The sequence below is a fragment of the Arachis hypogaea genome, chromosome 10 (genome assembly GCF_003086295.3).
Source record: "Arachis hypogaea cultivar Tifrunner chromosome 10, arahy.Tifrunner.gnm2.J5K5, whole genome shotgun sequence".
Classification (NCBI taxonomy): domain Eukaryota; kingdom Viridiplantae; phylum Streptophyta; class Magnoliopsida; order Fabales; family Fabaceae; genus Arachis; species Arachis hypogaea.
Genome location: NC_092045.1, coordinates 62,081,652 through 62,103,365, shown reverse-complemented (window position 1 = coordinate 62,103,365; position 21,714 = coordinate 62,081,652).

Sequence of the window (21,714 nt, the reverse complement as noted above, 5' to 3'; positions counted from 1 at the left end):
AGATTTGATGGCCCAAACCGGTGTTCCAAATCAGCTCAAAACTGCCCGGCGTTAAACGCCGGAACTGGCACAAGAATGGGAGTTAAACGCCCAAACTGGCACAAAAGCTGGCGTTTAACTCCAAGAAGAGTCTCTACACGAAAATGCTTCAATGCTCAGCCCAAGCACACACCAGGTGGGCCCGGAAGTGGATTTTTATGTCATTTACTCATCTCTGTAAACCCTAGGCTACTAGTTCTCTATATATAGGACCTTTTACTATTGTATTTTAATCTTTAGATCTTTGAATCTTTAGATCTTTGAATCTTTAGATCTTTGAATCTTTAGATCTTTGGATCTTTAGATCTTTGAATCTTTTGATCACGTATGAGGGCTGGCCTCATGGCCATGCCTGAACCTTGTTCTTATGTATTTTCAACGGTGGAGTTTCTACACACCATAGATTAAGGTGTGGAGCTCTGCTGTACCTCGAGTATTAATGCAATTACTATTGTTCTTCTATTCAATTCAACTTGTTCTTGTTCTAAGATATCACTTGTTCTTCAACTTGATGAATGTGATGATCCGTGACACTCATCATCATTCTCACCTATGAACGTGTGACTGTCAATCACCTCCGTTCTACCTTAGATTGGGTGGATATCTCTTGGATTCTTTAACCAGAATCTTCGTGGTATAAGCTAGAATTGATGACTGCATTCAAGAGAATCTGGAATGTCTAAACCTTGTCTGTGGTATTCTGAGTAGGATTCAATGATTGAATGACTGTGACGAGCTTCAAACTCGCGATTGTGGGGCGTTAGTGACAGACGCAAAAGAATCACTGGATTCTATTCCAACATGATCGAGAACCGACAGCTGAATAGCCGTGCCGTGACAGGGTGCGTTGAACATTTTCACTGAGAGGATGGGAGGTAGCCACTGACAACGGTGAAACCCTACATACAGCTTGCCATGGAAAGGAGTAAGAAGGATTGGATGAAGACAGTAGGAAAGCAGAGAGACGGAAGGGACAAAGCATCTCCATTCGCTTATTTGAAATTCCCACCAATGAATTACATAAGTGTCTCTATCTTTATCTTTATGTTTTATTCATCATTCATAACCATTTGAGTTTGCCTGACTAAGATTTACAAGGTGACCATAGCTTGCTTCATACCAACAATCTCTGTGGGATCGACCCTTACTCGCGTAAGGTTTATTACTTGGACGACCCAGTACACTTGCTGGTTAGTTGTGCAAAGTTGTGATAAAAGAGTTGAGATTACAATTGTGCGTACCATGTTGATGGCGCCATTGATGATCACAATTTTGTGCACCACCAACCTCACAAGATGTTATTGATGCTTTGCCGCCATAGCATTTATTAACAGCCTCAGGCATCAATGCCCGCTTTGTCATTCTCCCTGTTATAACTTTTTTGGGTGCCACTTTCTTATATGGCTTCCAAAATAATGAAATTGTGAATGATGTTGTGCTATTCATGGTGGGTAACTATATATTCGTCAAACTACAGGTACACCAGTCACAATCTGTGTCATGGCGCAAGAGTTAGAAGCTGGAAATGAGATATTTTGGTCTTTTTTCCTACTGTCACTAGATTCAGAAAGGTGGCTTATCTACTACATTTAGTGAAAGTTAATTTGATTACATGCCTAAATTGTTCAATGCTAAAAGTGTGACTAAGTTTCTATTCTACCTTATACTCATTGCATTAGTTACAACATATCAAGCTACATTATTGTCTATCATTTATACCCATCATGTTCCGGTACATTAGTTCAGTAGGTAAACATCATATAGTTTTGAAAAAAATAAGTAAAAATATTTTTTCCCTTAGGGAACGAAAGTGTTCACCGCCTGGATTCATTTTATATCAATTCACCACAGGTATTGCATCACTTTCCAGCCAAGCTCACCAGATGTTTTTGATGCTTTACTGCCGCAGCATTAACAACAGCGTCCCGCATCAATATTCACTTTGCCTGTCTCCCTGTTGAAACTTTTTTAGGTGCCACTTTCTTTTATGGCTGGCAAAATGACGAACTTGTGAATAATGTTGTGCTATTCAAGGTAGGTAACTATGTATTCGTCAAACTACACCTATACCAGTATCAATCAGTGGCATGGCGCAAGAGTCAGAAGCTATGAATGAGATATTTTGGTCTTTTTTCCTATTGTCACTAGAATCAGGAAGGTGGCTTATCTACTGCATTTAGTGTAAATTAATTTATTTACATACCTAAATTGCTCAATGCTTAAAGTGTGACTGAGTTCCATCTCTACCTTACACTCACGGCACTAGTAACAACATATTAAGCCACTTTATTGTGTATCAGTTATACCCATCATATTATTGTACATTTGTTCAATGAGTAAACATTGTATAGTATTAAAAAATATATGTAAAAAACATTTTTTTTTCTTCAGGAAAGGGGAGTATTCACCATCCAGCTTAATTTTATTTGACTTTAGCACAAGTATTACATCATTTTCTGCCAACCTCACCAAATGTTATTGATGCATTGCCGCCACAACATTATCAACTTCCTCCTGCATCCATGGCTGCTTTGTCCATTTTCGGGTGCCACTTTCTTATATGGCTTCCAAAATAATGAACTTGTTAATAATGTGCTATTCATGGTGCCTAACTATGTATTCGTCAAACTGCAGGTATACGGCGGCAATCTGTGTCATGGAGCAAGAGTTAGAAGCTGAAAATGAGATAATTTAGTCTTTTTTCCTGTTGTCACTAGAACCGGAAAGGTGGCTTATCTACTACATTTAGTGAAACATAATTTGATTACATACCTAAATTGTTCGATACGAAAAGTGTGACTAAGTTTCTACTATAACTTATACTCATGGCACTAGTAACAACATATTAAGCCACATTATTGTCTATCATTAATACCTATCATATTATGGTACATTAGTTCAATGAGTAAACATCCTACAGTATTGAAAAAAAATAAGTAAAAAATATTTTTTCCCTTAGCGAAGTAGCCTGGCTTCATTTCATTTGAATTCACCATAGGTATTGCATCACTTTCCAGCCAACCTCACCTGATGTTATTGATGCTTTGCCGCCACAGCATTATCAACAGCCTCCTGCATCATTGTCCACTTTGCCTGTCTCCCTGTTGAAACTTTTTCAGGTCCTACTTTCTAATATGGCTGGCAAAATGACGAACTTGCGAATAATGTTGTGCTATTCAAGGAGGGTAACTATGTATTCGTCAAACTGCACCCATATCAGTAGCACTGAGTGGCATGGCGCCAGAGTCAGAAGCTGGAAATGAGATATTTTGGTCTTTATTCCTATTGTCACTAGAATCAGGAAGGTGGCTTTTCTACTGCATTTAGCGTAAATAATTTAATTACATACCTAAATTGTTCAATGCTTAAAGTGTGACTGAGTTCCATCTCTAGCTTACACTCACGGCACTAGTAACAACATATTATGCCACATTATACACATCATATTATTGTAAATTTGTTCAATGAGTAAACATCGTACAATATTAAAAAAAATATGTAAAAAATAATTTTTTTTCTTTAGGGAAGGGGAGTATTCACCGCCTGACTTAATTTTATTTGACTTTAGCACAAGTATTACATCACTTTCTACTAACCAGATGTTATTGATGCTATGCCGCCACAGCATTATCAGCATCCTCCCGCATCAATGCCCTCTTTGTCCTTCTCCCTGTTATAACTTTTTCGGGTGCCACTTTCTTATATGTCTTCCAAAATAATGAACTTGTGAATAATGTTGTGCTATTCAAGGTGCGTAGCTATGTATTCGTCAAACTGCAAGTATACAGCAGCAATCTGTGTCATGGCGCAAGAGTTGAAGCTGGAAATGAGATATTTTATTCTTTTTTCCTATTGTCACTAGAATCGGAATGGTGGCTTATCTACTACATTTAGTAAAAGATAATTTGATTACATACCTAAATTGTTCAATGCAAAAAGTTTGACTAAGTTTCTACTCTACCTTATACTCATGACACTTGTAATAACATATCAAGCAACATTATTGTCTATCATTAATACCCATCATATTTTGGTACATTAGTTTAATGAATAAACATAGTACATTATTGAAAAAAATAAGTTAAAAATATTTTTTCCCTTAGGGAAGTAGCCTGGCTTCATTTCATTTGAATTCACCACAGGTATTGCATCACTTTCCAGCCAACCTCACCAGATGTTATTGATGCTTTGCTACCACAGCATTATCAACGGCCTCCCGCATCAGTGTCCGCTTTGCCTCTTTCCCTATTGAAACGTTTTCAGGTGCTACTTTTTTATATGGCTGACAAAATGATGAACTTGCGAATAATGTTGTGCTATTCAAGGTGGGTAACTATGCATTCGTTAAACTGCACCAATACCAGTAGCAATTAGTGGCATGGTGCAAGAGTCAGAAGCTGGGAATGAGATATTTTGGCCTTTTTTTCTATTGTCACTAGAATCAGGAAGGTGGCTTATCTACTACATTTAGTGTAAATTAATTTAATTACATACCTAAATTGTTCAATGCTTAAAGTGTGACTGAGTTCCATCTATACCTTACACTCACAGCACTAGTAACAAAATATTAAGCCACATTATTGTGTATCATTTATACCCATCATATTATTGTAAATTTGTTCAATGAGTAAACATCGTACAGTAATAAAAAAAATATGTAAAAAATATTTTTTTCTTCAGGAAAGGGGAGTATTCACCGCCTGGCTTAATTTTATTTGACTTTAGCACAAGTATTACATCACTTTCTGCCAACCTCACCAGATGTTATTGATGCTTTACCGCTACAGCATTATCAACAACTTCCCGCATCAACGCCCACTTTGTCCTCCTCACTATTATAACTTTCTTGGGTGCCACTTTCCTATGTGGCTTCCAAAATAATGAACTTGTGAATATTGTTGTGATATTCAAGGTGCGTAACTATGTATTCGTCAAACTACAGGTATACAGCAGCAATCTGTGTCATGGCGCAAGAGTTAGAAGCTGGATATGAGATCTTTTAGTCTTTTTTCCTATTGTCACTAGAATCAAAATGGTGGCTTATCTACTACATTTAGTGAAAGATAATTTGATTACACACCTAAATTGTTCAATGCAAAAAGTTTGACTAAGTTTCTACTCTACCTTATACTCATTACACTAGTAACGACATATCAAGTCACATTATTGTCTATCATTAGTACCCATCATATTATGGTACATTAGTTCAATGAGTAAATATCGTATAGTATTGAAAAAAATAAGTAAAACATATTTTTTCCCTTAGTGAGGTAGCCTGGCTTCTTTTCATTTGAATTCACCACAGGTATTGCATCACTTTCCGGCTAACCTCACCAGATGTTATTGTTGCTTTGCTGCCACAACATTATCAACAGCCTCCCGCATCAATGTCCACTTTGCCTGTCTCCCTATTAAAACTTTTTCAGGTGCCACTTTCTTATATGGCTGACAAAATGAGAAACTTGCGAATAATGTTGTGCTATTCAAGGTAGGAAACTATGCATTCATTAAACTATACCCATACCAGTAGCAATTAGTGGCATGGCGCAAGAGTCAGAAGCTGGGAATGAGATATTTTGGTCTTTTTTTCTATTGTCACTAGAATCAGGAAGGTGGCTTATCTACTGCGTTTAGTGTAAATTAATTTAATTTCATACCTAAATTGTTCAATGCTTAAAGTGTGACTGAGTTCTATCTCTACCTTACACTCACGACACTAGTAACAACATATTAAGCCACATTATTGTGAATCATTTATACCCATCATATTATTGTAAATTTGTTCAATGAGTAAATATCGTACAGTAATAAAAAAAAATATGTAAAAAATATTTTTTTTTTCTTTAGGAAAGGGGAGTATTCACCGCCTGGCTTAATTTTATTTGACTTTAGCACAAGTATTACATCACTTTCTGCCAAACTCACTAGATGATGTTATTGATGCTTTACCGCTACAGCATTATCAACAACTTCCCGCATCAATGCCCGCTTTGTCCTCCTCACTGTTATAACTTTTTTGGGTGCCACTTTCCTATGTGTCTTCCAAAATAATGAACTTGTGAATATTGTTGTGATATTCAAGGTGCGTAACTATGTATTCGTCAAACTACAGGTATACAGCAGCAATTTGTGTCATGGCGCAAGAGTTAGAAGCTGGATATGAGATCTTTTAGTCTTTTTTCCTATTGTCACTAGAATCGAAATGGTGGCTTATCTACAACATTTAGTGAAAGATAATTTGATTACACACCTAAATTGTTCAATGCAAAAAGTTTGACTAAGTTTCTACTCTACCTTATACTCATTGCACTAGTAACGACATATCAAGCCACATTATTGTCTATCATTAGTACCCATCATATTATGGTACATTCAATGAGTAAATATCGTACAGTATTGAAAAAAATAAGTAAAAAATATTTTTCCCTTAGTGAGGTAGCCTGGCTTCTTTTCATTTGAATTCACCACAGGTATTGCATCACTTTCTAGCCAACCTCACCAGATGTTATTGATGCTTTGCTGCCACAACATTATCAACAGCCTCCCGCATCAATGTCCACTTTACCTGTCTCCCTATTGAAACTTTTTCAGGTGCCACTTTCTTATATGGCTGACAAAATGACGAACTTGCGAATAATGTTGTACTATTCAAGGTGTGTAACTATGCATTCATTAAACTGTACCCATACCAGTAGCAAGTAGTGGCATGGCGCAAGAATCAGAAGCTGGGAATGAGATATTTTGGTCTTTTTTTCTATTGTCATTAGAATCAAGAAGGTAGCTTATCTACTGCGTTTAGTGTAAATTAATTTAATTACATACCTAAATTGTTCAATGCTTAAAGTGTGACTGAGTTACATTTCTACCTTACACTCACGGCGCTAGTAACAACATATTAAGCTACATTATTGTGTATCATTTATACCCATCATATTATTGTAAATTTGTTCAATGAGTAAACATCGTATAGTATTAAAAAAATATGTAAAAAATATTTTTTTTCTTCAGGGAAGGGGAGTATTCACCGCCTGGCTTAATTTTATTTGACTTTAGCATAAGTATTACATCACTTTCTGCCAACCTCACCAGATGTTATTGATGCTTTGCCACCACAACATTATCAACAGCCTCCCGCATCAATGCCCGCTTTGTCCTTTTCCCTGTTATAACTTATTTAGGTTCCACTTTCTTATATGGCTTCCAAAATATTGAACTTTTGAATAATGTTGTTTTATTCAAGGTGCGTAACCTTGTATTCGTCAAATTGCAGGTATACAGCAGCAATATGTCTCATGGCGCAAGAGGTAAAAGTTGAATGTGATATTTTAGTCTTTTTTCCTATTGTCACTAGAATCGGAAAGGTGGCTTATCTACTACATTTAGTGAAAGATAATTTGGTTGCATACCTAAATTGTTCAATACTAAAAGTATGACTAAGTTTCTACTCTACCTTATACTCATGGCACTAGTAACAACATATCAAGCCACATTATTGTCTATCATTAATACTGATGAGCGGATAATTTATACGCTTTTTGGCATTGTTTTTATATAGTTTTTAGTAAGTTTGAGCTACTTTTAGGGATGTTTTCATTAGTTTTTATGTTAAATTCACATTTCTGGACTTTAGTATGAGTTTGTGTGTTTTTCTGTGATTTCAGGTAAATTCTGACTGAAATTGAGGGATTTGAGCAAAACTCTGAAGAAGGCTGACAAAAGGACTGCTGATGCTGTTGGAATCTGACCTCCCTGCACTCGAAATGGATTTTCTGGAGCTACAGAACTCTAATTGGCGCGCTCTCAACGGCGTTGGAAAGTAGACATCCAGGGCTTTCCAGCAATATATAATAGTCCATACTTTATTCGAAGATTGACGACGTAACTTGGCGTTAAACGCCAAGTACACGCTGCTGTCTGGAGTTAAACGCCAGAAAAACGTCATGATCCGGAGTTAAACGCCCAAAACACGTCATAACTCAAAGTTTAACGCCAAGAAATGCCTTAGCTCGTGGAATGATCAAGCTCAGCCCAAGCATACACCAAGTGGGCCCCGGAAGTGGATTTATGCATCAATTACTTACTCATGTAAACCCTAGTAGCTAGTCTAGTATATATAGGACATTTATCTATTGTATTAGACATCTTTGATCTCAGTTTTGTTTTATTCTTCATCTTAGGGGATCATTGATCACGTTAGAGAGGGCTGGCCATTCGGCCATGCCTGAACCTCTTTCACTTATGTATTTTCAACGGTGGAGTTTCTGCACACCATAGATTAAGGGTGTGGAGCTCTACTGTACCTCAAGTATTAATGAAATTCTATCTTCTTTTATTCAAATCTCTCTTATTCTTATTCCAAGATATTCATTCGTACCCAAGAACATGATGAATGTTATGATTCAAAATTACCCTCATTATCATTCTCACTTATGAACGCGCGTGATTGACAACCACTTCCGTTCTACATGCAACAGAGCTTGAATGCGTATCTCTTAGATTCCCCAACAGAATCTTCGTGGTATAAGCTAGATAGATGGCGGCATTTATGAGGGTCCGGAAAGTCTCACCTTGTCTGTGGTATTCCGAGTAGGATCCTGGGAATCCGGAAAGTCCAACCTTGTCTGTGGTGTTCCGAGTAGGATTCCGGTAATGAATGACCGTGACGTGCTTCAAACTATAACCTGCTGGGCGTTAGTGACAGACGCAAAAGAGGGATTCTATTCCAGTAGGAGCGGGAACCAACCGGTGATTAGCCGTACTGTGACAGAGTGCGTTAGCATAGTTTTCACTGCGAGGATGGGATGTAGCCATCAGCCATGGGTGATGCCTCCAGACTGGTTAGCTGTGCGAGTGACAGCCGCACAGGATATTTCCCCGTGAGGAATGAAAGTAGCCACAGTTGATGGTGAACCCCTATACAAAGCTTGCCATGGAAGGAAGTAAGAAGGACTGAGTAGAAGCAGTAGAAGAGCAGGCGTCCAAGAGCTCTACAGCATCTCCATCCGCTTATCTGAAATTCCCACCAATGAATCTGCATAAGTGTTCTATCCCTTTATTTTACATATAATCTATTTTCTTATTTTTATTTTCTAAATTCATAAACCATTTTAATCTGCCTAACTGAGATTTGCAAGGTGACCATAGCTTGCTTCATACCAACAATCTCTGTGGATTCGACCCTTACTCACGTAAGGTTTATTACTTGGACAACCCAGTACACTTGCTGGTTAGTTGAACGGAGTTGTGAAAATAAACAATGCCCTCAGAGTATACATCCTACAAGTAAAAAGAATAAGTGATCACAATTTCGTCCACCAAGTTTTTGGCGCCGTTGCCGGGGATTGTTTGAGTATGGACAACTGACGGTTCATCTTGTTGCTCAGATTAGATAACTTTCTTTTCAAAAACTTTTTCAAAAATTTTTCTTTTATTTTTCGTTTTTCCAAAAATGTTTTTCGAAAAAAATCAATAAAAATACAAAAAAATTAGAAAATCATAAAAATCAAAAATATTTTGTGTTTCTTGTTTGAGTCTTGTGTTAATTTTAAAGTTTGGTGTCAAATTGCATGCTTTTAAAATTTTTTCTTGCATTTTTCGAAAATTCATGCATTCATGGTGTTCTTCATGATCTTCAAGTTGTTCTTGACAAGTCATCTTCAAGTTGTTCTTGACAAGTCTTCTTGTTTGATCCGGATGATTTCTTGTTTGGTGTCTTTTGTTGTTTTTCATGTGCATTTTTGCATTCATATTTTCCATGCATTAAAAATTTCTAAGTTTGGTGTCTTGCATGTTTTCTTTGCATTAAAATTTTTTTTTTAAAATTATGTTCTTGATGTTCATCATGATCTTCAAAGTGTTCTTGGTGTTCATCTTGACATTCATAGCATTCTTGCATGCATCTTGTGTCTTGATCCAAAATTTTCATGTTTTGGGTCATTTTTGTGTTTTTCTTTAAAATTCAAAAATCAAAAAATATCTTTTCCTTATTTCCCTCCAAAATTTCGAAATTTTGGGTTGACTTGGTCAAAAATTTTAAAAAATTAGTTGTTTCTTACAAGTCAAGTCAAAATTTCAATTTTAAAAAATCTTATCTTTTCAAAATCTTTTTCAAAAATCATATCTTTTTCAATTTTTTTGATTTTTCGAAAATGTCAAAAATCTTTTTCAAAATATCTTCAATATCTTTTTCTTATCTTTATTTGATATTTTCAAAAATTAGCTAACAATTAATGTGATTGGTTCAAAAATTTGAAGTTTGTTACTTTCTTGTTATGAAAGGTTCAATCTTTAAATTCTAGAATCCTATCTTGTAGTTTCTTGTTAGTTAAGTAATTTTAAAATTAAATCTTTTTCAAATATCCTTTTTCAAATATATCTTTTTATCTTTTATCTTATCTTTTTCAAAAATTTTATCTTTTTCAAAATTTGATTTCAAAATATCTTATCTTTTTCAAAATTTGATTTCAAATCTTTTTCAATCAACTAACTAACTTTTTGTTTGTTTCTTATCCTTTTCAAAACCACCTAACTACTTTTCCCTCTCTTATTTTCGAAAATTCTCCCTCTCTTTTTCAAAAATTCTTTTTAATTGTTTTAAATTTTAATTTTAATTATCTATTAACTTTAATTTTCGAAAATCACTAACTCTTTTTCAAAAATTAATTTTGAATTTCTCTTCTCTTTTCTTCTTTTATTTAATTAATTAATTACTAACACTTCTCTTCACTTCTCTTCATCCAAATCCGAATCCATCCTTCTTCTTTCTTCTACCTCTTTCTTCTTCTACTAACATAAGGGAATCTCTATACTGTGACATAGAAGATTCCTTTTTCTTTTCTTGTTTTCTTCTCTTTCATATGAGCAGGAACAGGGAAAAAGGCACTCTTGTTGAAGTTGATCCAGAACCTGAAAGGACTCTGAAGAGAAAATTAAGAGAAGCTAAATTACAACAATCCAGAAATAACCTTTCAGAAATTTTCGAACAAGAGAAGGAGATGGCAGCCGAAAATAATAATAATAATAATGCAAGGAGAATGCTTGGTGACTTCACAAAGCCAACATCCAAGTTTGATGGAAGAAGCATCTCCATTCCTGCCATTGGAGCCAATAACTTTGAGCTTAAGCCTCAACTAGTTGCATTAATGCAACAAAACTGCAAGTTTTATGGACTTCCATCTGAAGATCCTTATCAGTTCTTAACTGAGTTCTTGCAGGTCTGTGATACTGTAAAGACAAATGGAGTTGATCCTGAAGTCTACAGACTCATGCTTTTCCCTTTTGCTGTAAGAGACAGAGCTAGAATATGGTTGGATTCACAACCTAAGGATAGCCTGAACTCATGGGATAAGCTGGTCACTGCCTTCTTAGATAAATTCTTTCCTCCTCAAAAGCTGAGCAAGCTGAGAGTGGATGTTCAAACCTTCAAACAAAAAGATGGTGAATCCCTCTATGAAGCTTGGGAAAGATACAAGCAGCTGACCAAGAGATGTCCATCTGACATGTTTTCAGAATGGACCCTATTAGATATATTCTATTATGGTCTCTCTGAATTTTCGAAAATGTCATTGGACCATTCTGCAGGTGGATCTATTCACCTGAAGAAAACGCCTGAAGAGGCACAAGAACTCATTGACATGGTTGCAAACAACCAGTTCATGTATACCTCTGAGAGGAATTCTGTGAATAATGGGGTCCCTCAGAAGAAAGGAGTTCTTGAAATTGATGCTCTGAATGCCATATTGGCTCAGAACAAAATGTTGACCCAACAGGTCAACATAATCTCTCAAAATCTGAATGGATTGCAAAATGCATCCAACAGTACTAGAGAGGCTGCTTCTGAAGAAGCTTATGATCCTGAAAACCCTGCCATGGCAGAGGTTAATTATCTGGGTGAACCTTATGGAAACACCTATAACCCATCATGGAGAAATCATCCAAATTTCTCCTGGAAGGATCAACAAAAGCCTCAACAAGGCTTTAACAATGGTGGACGCAATAGGCTAGGCAATAGCAAGCCATATCCATCATCTTCTCAGCAACAGACAGAGAACTCTGAACAAAATAATTCTCATTTAGCTAATATAGTCTCTGATCTGTCAAAAGCCACTTTCAGTTTCATGAATGAAACAAGATCCTCCATTAGAAATTTGGAGGCACAAGTAGGCCAGCTGAGTAAGAAAGTTATTGAAACTCCTCCCAGTATTCTCCCAAGTAATACAGAAGAGAATCCAAAAGGAGAATGCAAGGCCATTGATTTGATCAAAGTGGCCGAATGCACTAAGGATGAGGAGGACGAAAATCCTAGTGAGAAAGACCTCCTGGGACGTTCCTCAAGCAAGAAGGAGTTTCCTATTAAGGATCCTGAGGAATCTGAGGCTCATTTAGAGACCATAGAGATTCCATTAAATCTCCTTCTGCCATTCATGAGCTCTGAAGAATACTCATCCTCTGAAGAGGATGAAGATGTGACTGGAGAGCAAGTTGCTCAATTCTTAGGAGCTATCATGAAGCTGAATGCCAAGTTATTTGGTAATGAGACTTGGGAAAGTGAACCTCCCTTGCTCATTAGTGAATTAGAGACTTGGATTCAGGAAACTCTACCTCAAAAGAAACAAGATCCTGGCAAGTTCTTAATACCTTGCACCATTGGCACCATGAGCTTTGAAAAAGCTCTGTGTGATCTTGGGTCAGGGATAAACCTTATGCCACTCTCTGTAATGGAGAAGCTAGGAATCATTGAGGTACAACCTGCCTTGTTCTCATTACAATTGGCAGATAAATCCATAAGACAAGCTTATGGAATGGTAGAGGACATGCTAGTAAAGGTTGAAGGCCTTTACATCCCTACTGATTTCATTATCCTAGACACTAGGAAGGAAGATGATGAATGCATCATCCTAGGAAGACCTTTCCTAGCCACAGCAGGAGCTGTGATAGATGTCAACAGAGGAGAATTAGTCCTTCAATTGAATGGGGAATACCTTGTGTTTCAAGCACATGGAAATCCCTCTGTGACAAAAGAGAGCAAGCATGAAGAGCTTCTCTCAGTTCAAGGTCAATAAGAGCCCACACAGTCAAACTCTAAGTTTGGTATTGTGAGGCCACAACCAAACTCTAAGTATGGTGTTCAAACTCCATATCCAAACTCTAAGTTTGGTGTGGAGACAACATTGACTTGATCACTCTGTGGCTCCATGAGAGCCACTGTCAAGCTACTGACATTAAAGAAGCGCTTGTTGGGAGGCAACCCAATTTTATTTATCTAATTTTATTTTATTTTGTTTTGGTGTTATTTTTGTGTTGAATTAGGTACATGATCATGAGGAGTCACGAAAAAAATCAAAAAATTAAAAACAGAGTCAAAAACAGAAGAAAAAAAAAATTTTCACCCTGGAGGACGCACGGGCCGGCGTTCAACGCCCAGAAGATGCATCTGGCCGGCGTTCAACGCCAGAACAGAGCATCTTTCTGGCGCTGAACGCCCAAAACAAGCTACATCCTGGCGTTTAACGCCAGGATGCGCACACAGAGGGCAATCTGGCGCTGAACGCCAGAAACAAGCTTGAAACTGGCGTTCAACGCAAGAAACAAGCATCACATGGGCGTTTGACGCCCAGAACATGCACCAATGGGCGTTTGAACGCCAGAATGGTGCATGAAGGCAAATTTACACGCCTATAGGGTGAAGGAATGGTATTTCTTTTCACCACAGGATCTGTGGACCTCACAGGATCCCCACCTACCTCGCCCTCTCTCTTTCCATTCATGGTCATCCCTTCTAATTTTCATTCACCACCTACATCTATCCACTCTTCCCCATACACCCCACCTACCTTTACCATTCAACTTCTCTTTCCCACCCAATCCCACCCATATAGCCGAATTCCTCTCTCCCTCTCTACCATATTTTCTTCTTCTTCTTCTTCTTCTCTTCTTTCTTCTCTTGCTCGAGGGCGAGCAATATTTTAAGTTTGGTGTGGTAAAAGCATAGCCTTTTTTTGCTTTTCCATTACCATTAATGGCACCTAAGGCCAGAGAAACCTCAAAGGGAAGACAAAAGCTTCCACCTCTGAGTCTTGGAAGATGGAAAGACTCATGTAAGCTGGAATAGCTCAGTTGGTTAGAACATGTGGCTGCAAATCAAGAGATCCCTGAGATACCTCAGGGGATGAGTTATCCTCCACACAAATATTGGAAGCAAATAATGTTAAAAACACCAAAATCACTAGGGATCATGCAACAGAAGCAAGGAAAAGACATAAAGAAGCTCAAAAAGCACCATTGGACCTTCAAGAAGGCGCCACCCTCACTCAGGTGGATTCATTCCTTGTTCTTTATTTCTTTCTGTTTTTGTTTTTAATTATTGTGTTTATTTATGTTTTGTGTCTTTACTTCATGATCATTAGTATGTAACCATGCCTTAAAGATTATGAATAATTCCATGAATCCTTCACCTCTCTTAAAAGAAAAATGTTTTAATTCAAAAGAACAAGAAGTACATAATTTTCGAAATTATTAGTGAATTTAATTTAATTATATTGATGTGGTGGCAATAATTTTTGTTTTCTGAATGAATGCTTGAACAGTGCATATTTTTGATCTTGTTGTTTATGAGTGTTAAAATTGTTGGCTCTTGAAAGAATGATGAACAAAGAGAAATGTTATTGATGAACTGAGAAATTCATGAATTGATTCTTGAAGCAAGAAAAAGCAGTGAAAAAAAAATAGAAAGAAAAAGCAAGCAGAAAAAGCCAATAGCCCTTAAAACCAAAAGGCAAGGGTAGCAAGGATCCAAGGCTTTGAGCATCAATGGATAGGAGGGCCCAAGGAAGTAAAATCCAGGCCTAAGCGGCTAAATCAAGCTGTCCCTAACCATGTGCTTGTGTCATGAAGGTCCAAGTGAAAAGCTTGAGACTAAGTGGTTAAAGTCGTGATCCAAAGCAAAAGAGTGTGCTTAAGAGCTCTGGACACCACTAACTGGGGACTTTAGCAAAGCTGAGTCACAATCTGAAAAGGTTCACCCAGTTATGTGTCTGTGGCATTTGTGTATCCGGTGGTAATACTGGAAGACAAAGTGCTTAGGGCCAAGGCCAAGACTCATAAGTAGCTGTGTTCAAGAATCAACATGCTTAACTAGGAAAGTCAATAACACTATCTGAAATTCTAAGTTCCCAGAGACGCCAATCTCTCTAAACTACAAAGGAAAAAGTGAGATGCCAAAACTGTTCAGAAGCAAAAAGCTACAAGTCCCGCTCATCTAATTAAATTAATATTCATTGATATTCTGGAATTTGTAGTATATTCTCTTCTTTTATCCTATTTGATTTTCATTTGCTTGGGGACAAGCAACAATTTAAGTTTGGTGTTGTGATGAGCGGATAATTTATACGCTTTTTGGCATTGTTTTTATATAGTTTTTAGTAAGTTTGAGCTACTTTTAGGGATGTTTTCATTAGTTTTTATGTTAAATTCACATTTCTGGACTTTACTATGAGTTTGTGTGTTTTTCTGTGATTTCAGGTAAATTCTGACTGAAATTGAGGGATTTGAGCAAAACTCTGAAGAAGGCTGACAAAAGGACTGCTGATGCTGTTGGAATCTGACCTCCCTGCACTCGAAATGCATTTTCTGGAGCTACAGAACTCCAATTGGCGCGCTCTCAACGGCGTTGGAAAGTAGACATCCAGGGCTTTCCAGCAATATATAATAGTCCATACTTTATTCGAAGATTGACGACGTAACTTGGCGTTAAACGCCAAGTACACGCTGCTGTCTGGAGTTAAATGCCAGAAAAACGTCATGATCCGGAGTTAAACGCCCAAAACACGTCATAACTCAAAGTTTAACGCCAAGAAATGCCTTAGCTCGTGGAATGATCAAGCTCAGCCCAAGCATACACCAAGTGGGCCCCGGAAGTGGATTTATGCATCAATTACTTACTCATGTAAACCCTAGTAGCTAGTCTAGTATATATAGGACATTTATCTATTGTATTAGACATCTTTGATCTCAGTTTTGTTTTATTCTTCATCTTAGGGGATCATTGATCACGTTAGAGAGGGCTGGCCATTCGGCCATGCCTGAACCTCTTTCACTTATGTATTTTCAACGGTGGAGTTTCTGCACACCATAGATTAAGGGTGTGGAGCTCTGCTGTACCTAAAGTATTAATGAAATTCTATCTTCTTTTATTCAAATCTCTCTTATTCTTATTCCAAGATATTCATTCGTACCCAAGAACATGATGAATGTTATGAGTCAAAATTACCCTCATTATCATTCTCACTTATGAAAGCGCGTGATTGACAACCACTTCCGTTCTACATGCAACAGAGCTTGAATGCGTATCTCTTAGATTCCCCAACAGAATCTTCGTGGTATAAGCTAGATAGATGGCGGCATTTATGAGGGTCCGGAAAGTCTCACCTTGTCTGTGGTATTCCGAGTAGGATCCTGGGAATCCGGAAAGTCCAACCTTGTCTGTGGTGTTCCGAGTAGGATTCCGGTAATGAATGACCGTGACGTGCTTCAAACTTTAACCTGCTGGGCGTTAGTGACAGACGCAAAAGAGGGATTCTATTCCAGTAGGAGCGGGAACCAACCGGTGATTAGCCGTACTGTGACAGAGTGCGTTAGCATAGTTTTCACTGCGAGGATGGGATGTAGCCATCAGCCATGGGTGATGCCTCCAGACTGGTTAGCTGTGCGAGTGACAGCCGCACAGGATATTTCCCCGTGAGGAATGAAAGTAGCCACAGTTGATGGTGAACCCCTATACAAAGCTTGCCATGGAAGGGAGTAAGAAGGACTGAGTAGAAGCAGTAGAAGAGCAGGCGTCCAAGAGCTCTACAGCATCTCCATCCGCTTATCTGAAATTCCCACCAATGAATCTGCATAAGTGTTCTATCCCTTTATTTTACATATAATCTATTTTCTTATTTTTATTTTCTAAATTCATAAACCATTTTAATCTGCCTAACTGAGATTTGCAAGGTGACCATAACTTGCTTCATACCAACAATCTCTGTGGATTCGACCCTTACTCACGTAAGGTTTATTACTTGGACGACCCAGTACACTTGCTGGTTAGTTGAACGGAGTTGTGAAAATAAACAATGCCCTCAGAGTATACATCCTACAAGTAAAAAGAATAAGTGATCACAATTTCGTCCACCAAATACCAATCATATTATTGTACATTAGTTCAATGAGTAAATATCGTACAGTATTGAAAAAAATAAGTAAAAAATATTTTTTCCCTTAGGGATGGAGCCTGGCTTCATTTCATTTGAATTCACCACAGGTATTGCATCACTTTCCAGCCAACCTCACTAGATGTTATTGATGCTTTGCTGCCACAGCATTATCAACAGCCTCCCGCATTAATGTCCACTTTGCCTGTCTCCTTGTTGAAGCTTTTTCAGGTGCCACTTTCTTATATGACTGGCAAAATGACGAACATGCGAATATTGTTGTGCTATTCAAGGTGGGTAACTATGTATTCGTCAAACTGCACCCATACCAGTAGCAATTAGTGGCATGGCGTAAGAGTCAAAAGCTAGAAATGAGATATTTTTGTTTTTTTTCCTATTGTCTCTAGAATCAAAAAGGTGACTTATCTACTTCATTTATTGTAAATTAAATTAATTACGTACCTAAAGTGTGACTGAGTTGCATTTCTACCTTACACTCACGGCACTAGTAACAACATATTAAGCCACATTATTATGTATCATTTATACCCATCATATTATTTTACATTTCTTCAATGAGTAAACATCGTACAATATTAAAAAAAATATGTAAAAAATATTTTTTTCTTTAGGGAAGGGGAGTATTCACCGACTCGCTTAATTTTTTTTGACTTTAGCACAAGTATTATATCACTTTCTGCCAACCTCACCAGATGTTATGATGCTTTGCTGCCATAGCATTATCAACATCCTCTCGTATCAATGCCCACTTTGTCCTTCTCCCTGTTATAACTTTTTCGGGTGCCACTTTCTTATATGGCTTCCATAATAATGAACTTGTGAATAATGTTGTGTTATTCAAGGTTTGAAACTATGTATTCGTCAAACTATAGGTATACAGCAGCAATCTGTGTCACGGTGCAAGAGTTAGAAGCTAGAAATGAGATATTTTAGTTTTTTTCCCTATTGTTACTAGAATCGGAAAGGCGGCTTATCTACTACATTTAGTAAAAGATAATTTGATTACATACCTAAATTATTCAATGCTATATTAAGCCACATTATTGTCTATCATTAATACCCATCATGTTATGGTACATTAGTTTAATGAGTAAACATCGTACAGTATTGAAAAAAAATTAGTAAAAAATATTTTTCCTTTAGGGAAGGAGAGTGTTCACCGCCTGGCTTCATTTCATTTGAATTAACCACAGGTATTAAACCACTTTCTAGCCAACCTCACCGGATGATATTGATGCTTTGCTGCCACAGCATTATCAACAGCCTCCCTTATTAATGTCTACTTTGCTTGTCTCCCTGTTGAAACTTTTTCAGGTGCCACTTCCTCATATGGCTGGCGAAATGACAAACTTGCCAATAATGTTGTGCTATTCAAGGTGGGTAACTATGTATTCGTCAAACTGCACCAATACCAGTATCAATCAGTGGCATGGCACAAGAGGCAGAAGCTGGGAATAAGATATTTTGGTCTTTTTTCCTATTGTCACTAGAATCGGCAAGGTATCTTATCTACTGCATTTAGTGTAAATTAATTTAATAACATACCTAAATTCTTCAATGCTTAAAGTGTGAATGAGTTCCATCTCTACCATACACTCACGACACTAGTAACAACATATTAAGCCACATTATTGTGTATCTTTTATACCCATCATATTATTGTACATTTGTTCAATGAGTAAACATCGTACAATATTAAAAAAATATGTAAAAAATATATTTTTTTCTTTAGGAAAGGGGAGTATTCACCACTTGGCTTAATTTATTTGAATTTAGCACAAGTATTACATCACTTTCTGCCAATGTCACCAGATGTTATTGATGCTTTGCCGCCATAGCATTATCAACAGCCTACCGCATCAATGCCCGCTTTGTCCTTCTCCCTGTTATAACTTTTTCGGGTGCCACTTTCTTATATGACTTCAAAAATGATGAACTTGTGAATAATGTTGTTATATTCAAGGTTCGTAACTTCGTATTCATCAAATTGCAGGTATACAGCAGCAATATGTGTCATGGCACAAGAGTGAAAAACTGGAAATGAGATATTTTAGTATTTTTTCCTATTGTCACTAGAATCGGAAAGGTCGCTCATCTACTACATTTAATGAAAGATAATTTGATTACATACCTAAATTTTTCAATGCGAAAAGTATGACTAAGTTTATACTCTACCTTATACTCATGGCACTAGTAAAAACATATCAAACCACATTATTGTCTATCATTAATACCTATCATATTATGGTTCATTAGTTCAATGAGTAAATATCGTACAGTATTGAAAAAAAATAAGTTAAAAATATTTTTTCCCTTAGGGAAGGAGCCTGGCTTTATTTCATTTGAATTCACTACAGGTATTGCATCACTTTTCAGCCAACCCACCAGATGTTATTGATGCTTTGCTGCCACAGCATTATCAACAGCCTCCCGCATCATTGTCCACTTTGCCTGTCTCCATGTTGAAACTTTTTCTGGTGCCACTTTCTTATATGGCTGGCAAAATGACAAACTTGTGAATAATGTTGTGCTATTCAAGGTGGGTAACTATGTATTCGTTAAACTGCACCCATACCAGTAGCAATTAATGGCATGGCACAAGAGTCAGAAGCTGGGAATGAGATATTTTGGTCTTTTTTTCTATTGTCTCTAGAATCAGGAAAGTGGCTTATCTACTGCATTTAGTGTAAATTAAATTAATTACATACCTAAATTATTTAATGCTTAAAGTGTGACTGAGTTCCATCTCTACCTTACACTCACGGCACTAATAACAACATATTAAGCAACATTATTGTGTATCATTTATACCCATCATATTATTGTACATTTGTTCAATGAGTAAACATCGTACAGTATTAAAAAAAATATGTAAAAAATATTTTTTTCTTCATGAAAGGGGAGTATTCACCGCCTGGCTTAATTTTATTTGACTTTAGCACAAGTATAACATCACTTTCTGCCAACCTCACCAGATGTTATCGATGCTTTGCTGCCATAGCATTATCAACATCCTCCCGCATCAATACCCGCTTTGTCCTTCTCCCTGTTATAACGTTTTTGGGTGCCACTTTCTTATATGGCTTCCAAAATAATGAACTTATGAATAATGTTGTGTTATTTAAGGTTCGTAACTATGTATTCGTCAAACTGCAAGTATACAGCAGCAATCTATGTTATGGCGCAAGAGTTAGAAGCTGGAAATGAGATATTTAAATCTTTATCCCTATTGTCACTAGAATCGGAAAGGTGGCTTATCTACTACAGTTAGTGAAAAATAATTTAATTACATACCTAAATTATTCAATGCTAAAAGTGTGACTAAGTTTCTACTTTACCTTATACTCATGGAACTAATAGCAACATATCAAGCTACATTATTGTCTATCATTAATACCCATCATGTTATGGTACAATAGTTCAATGAGTAAACATCGTACAATATTGAAAAAAATTAGTAAAAAATATTTTTTCCCTTAGGGAAGGTGAGTGTTCACCGCTTGGCTTCATTTCATTTGAATTCACCACAGGTATTGCATCACTTTCCAGCCAACCTCACCGGATGTTATTGATGCTTTGCTACCACAACATTATCAACAGGCTCCCGCATCAATGTCCACTTTTCCTGTCTCCCTGTTGAAACTTTTTCAGGTGCCACTTCCTCATATGGATGGCAAAATGACGAACTTGCGAATAATGTTGTGCTATTCAAGGTGGGTAACTATGTATTTGTCAAACTGCACCAATACTAGTGTCAATCAGTAGTAAGGCGCAAGAGGCAGAAACTGGGAATGAGATATTTTGGCCTTTTTTTTATTGTCACTAGAATTGGGAAGGTAGCTTATCTGCTGCATTTAGTGTAAATTAATTTAATTACATACCTGAATTGTTCAATGCTTAAAGTGTAAATGAGTTCCATCTCTACCATACACTCACGACACTAGTAACAACATATTAAGCCATATTATTGTGTATCATTTATACCCATCATATTATTATACATTTGTTCAATGAGTAAACATCGTACAGTATTAAAAAAATTGTAAAAAATATTTTTTTTTCTTTAGGAAAGGGGTGTATTCACCGCCTAGCTTAATTTTATTTGACTTTAGCACAAGTATTACATCACTTCTGCCAACTTCACCAGATGTTATTGATGCTTTGCCGCCAGAGCATTATCAATAGCCTCCCGCATCAATACCCGCTTTGTCCTTCTCCCTATTATAACGTTTTCGGGGGACACTTTCTTATATGGCTTCCAAAATAATTAACTTGTGAATAATGTTATGCTATTCAAGGTGCGTAACTATGTATTCGTCAAATTGCAGGTATACAGCAGCAATCTGTGTCATGGCGCAAGAGTTAAAAGCTGTCAATGAGATATTTTAGTCTTTTTTCCTATTGTCACTAGAATCGGAAAGGTGGCTTATCTCCTACATTTAGTGAAAGATAATTTGATTAC